We start from the raw sequence: 3,321 nt of genomic DNA on the forward strand, positions 1-3,321 counted from the left end.
TTTTAGTATAAAAAAAAATTATGTTGATTTGTTGATTTTTCAAAAAGTTATGGAAGTTTTAAGAAAAAAAAGTGAAAAAATTTCGAAAATTAGCGATTTTTAAATTTGTAATTTTTTTGGATATTTCCCCCATTTGCGGGGAACGAGGGAATTTTTTTCAATTTTTAAGGGTAATGTCTTCAACTAGATACGATTTGTGATCTTTTGACGTATTTTTGAAAGAAATCGGTCCAGTGAGAGCTGAGAAAAAGTGGCAACAGACAAAAAAAAAAAAACACATCATAGTAAAATTAATACCTTCTCCGCTTCGCATCGAAGCTAAAATTAATTTATTTTATCATAACTTTTAGCTCAATTGGCAAGTTTGAAATTGACATCATTAAATAGCAAATGTTATGAGAATTAAAAAAAATGTATCGTTAAAATATGCAGTTAGGAAGTTTTATAATTACTATTTATAGTAAATTTATCAGAGTTGCTCAATATTTTTTTTGCATTTTTATCACAGAAAATAACTTAAATAGAAGTAATAATAATCATTTCCTAATAACTTTTGGCGTTTAAAAAGATTCTGCAATTGAAATATTCAGAACTTAATTAATTTTAATGATTTACTTTAACTAAATGAACCAATCAAAACAAAGTTGTTAAAAAGATTTACTCCATTTAGCGTATTATAAAATTTGATTATAATTGTAAAAATCCATTGTTAATTCAAGAGAAACTAACAATCATTTTTTTTTTTTAGAAATAATTTATATAGCAACATGTTACCAACAAATTTGGAATATTATAGTCTAGTAGTAGCACACACAAATGTGTGTAAATGTCAGTAAAAAACCCAACACTGGTGGATCGCGGTACAATGGTGACGTGGCATAGTTGGATCAAGTATAATAATATCTGACAGTGATTAAAATCACTAACAAAAAAAAAAGCTTCGATGCAAATCTTTAGATAGTGTTTAATTTTGAAAAATTGGTGTGTTATTCCAAAAGCTACATGATCTGCTAGTTCCTTATTGATATCCTGATTAAGATAAAGTATGTCGAATGAAAAAGGGATTATTAAAAAATATTAAAAAAATCGTGTTTATCCATACACTTTTCAATAAGTTATAGCATTATAAAGTTAAAAATTTTAAAATAAAATCGATAATTTTCACACGAAAATAGCATTCGGTAGCCATTTTCACCGTGAAAACAAAATAAAGTCCGAAATTTTTTTTTTTCATAATAAAGTACATTATATTGGCTTTAATTTAAGATATATATAAAAGTGTCAGACTTTCTGGAACACTTTCAAAAGTTAAGTGTAAAAGTAAATTTTTTGTGAAAAAGTTGTTATTTTAAATCCCCCCCTGTGTGCAAGTAAAGGGTCACATATAAAAAAAAATATACCAAATGAAAGGTAATGATATCATTCATCAATATAAAAAAAAATTGTATTGATTCGGTTATTTTTAAAAAAAGTTATAGCAATTTTAAATAAAAAAAAATTGAAAAAATTTCGAAAATTAGCGATTTTTAAATTTGTAATTTTTTTGGATATTTCCCCCATTTGCGGGGAACGAGGGAATTTTTTTCAATTTTTAAGGGTAATGTCTTCAACTAGATACGATTTGTGATCTTTTGACGTATNGAGGGTAATGTCTTCGACTAGATACGATTTGTGATCTTTTGACGTATCATTGAAAGAAATCGGTTTGGTGAGAGCTGAGAAAAAGTGGTAACAGTACAAAAAAAACACATCTTAGTAAAACTAATACCTTCTCAGCTTCGCATCGAAGCTAAAATTGAAAAAATATCAAAAATTAGCGATTTTTAAATTTTGTAATTGTTTGGGGGATTTCCCCTCTTTACGGGGAACAAGGGGATTTTTTTCTAATTTTGAGGGTAATGTCTTCGACTAGGCACAATTTGTGATCTTTTGACATATCCTTGAAAGAAATCGGTTTGGTGAGAGCTGAGAAAAAGTGGTAACAGTACAAAAAAAACACATAGTAAAATTAATACCTTCTCAGTTTCACATCGAAGCTAAAAAATGGAGACCCAAGCATGCAATAATATTTAATTAACAATAAATATACATGAGTAAATATACTTCTTGCTCATATTCAAAGACTTCATTCAGTGTTCACTCTAAAGACTCTGTAATTTGTATCAGATGAAAGGGTTCTAACGCAATTGATAATTTCTTTGAAAAAAATTTGTCAGCTTGAAGATATTTTTGTGATCTGTCATTGAAAATCATAAATATTGTAATATTTAAATATTACAATATTTAATACATTTTTATATATTTATAAAATTGATTGTATTTTAAATTTAAAAAGCTATAAAAATGCTTAAAATTTATAAAGCCATAGAAACGCTCAACATTTTAAAAGAAGCCCTAGAAGTGCTTAAAATTTAAAGAAACCATAGAAATGTACAAAATAAAAAAACTATTTATTACTATTTTTACTAATTTCATATAGTCTTTGCTAACACATTGTGTTAGCCCACGATTTCATCTGTAATGCCAAAACATACTCGTTTATACTGCAAGAGTGCATATCTAAAAATTTGACAAAATGAAATATTTTTTCATTAAAATAAAAGAAATGTTTTTTGAACATTTTACTTCTATACTTTGTATATTTTAAATCCTATGTTTTTTTGCAATACTCACAGTTTTATTGTAAGTTACGGCTTTAAATATAAATAATTATCATACCTCATGGTTTATTAACCACAGCTAATATAATTAAAGTTGTATGGTATGACTTTTCATAACCTGAGTTTAGATTGTGGAACGAAATAAAATACATAGAAGTTATTAAGGTACTCACGTAATAGAAAGAAATTTTAAAGATATAGTTAATAAGGAAGTATAATTTAAATGTTAAAAAATGGAAATTAAATTACACAAGACAAAAATACGAATATATTAAAAACCACGCCTACAAAAGAAAAGCTGACAGCAAAATAAAATATTTAAACAAAAATAATATAATATAATAAAAATCACAGACAGTATTTAAACATATATTTTAATATTAATAGTAAAACATTTATGAGCGATCTGGACATTCAATTCAATTCTCAACGGGGACTGAAAGAAAGAAAAAACAAGTGTTCTCCACACCGTAGTATCACATTTTAATACTTGTAGTATGTAATACATATACTTAAAAAAATATATCACCAAATCAGTGTTTCCCCGTGGATAAGACGAATAAAAAAATAATACCCTTACACAAGATTCAACCACCCTCTTACAAATTCCATAAATCGCTCACGTAAAAGATTCTATCACATTAACCAATCAAATACAACA

This window comes from Daktulosphaira vitifoliae, unplaced genomic scaffold (genome assembly GCF_025091365.1).
Source record: "Daktulosphaira vitifoliae isolate Bord-2020 unplaced genomic scaffold, ASM2509136v1 Scaffold_1, whole genome shotgun sequence".
Classification (NCBI taxonomy): Eukaryota; Metazoa; Arthropoda; class Insecta; order Hemiptera; family Phylloxeridae; genus Daktulosphaira; species Daktulosphaira vitifoliae.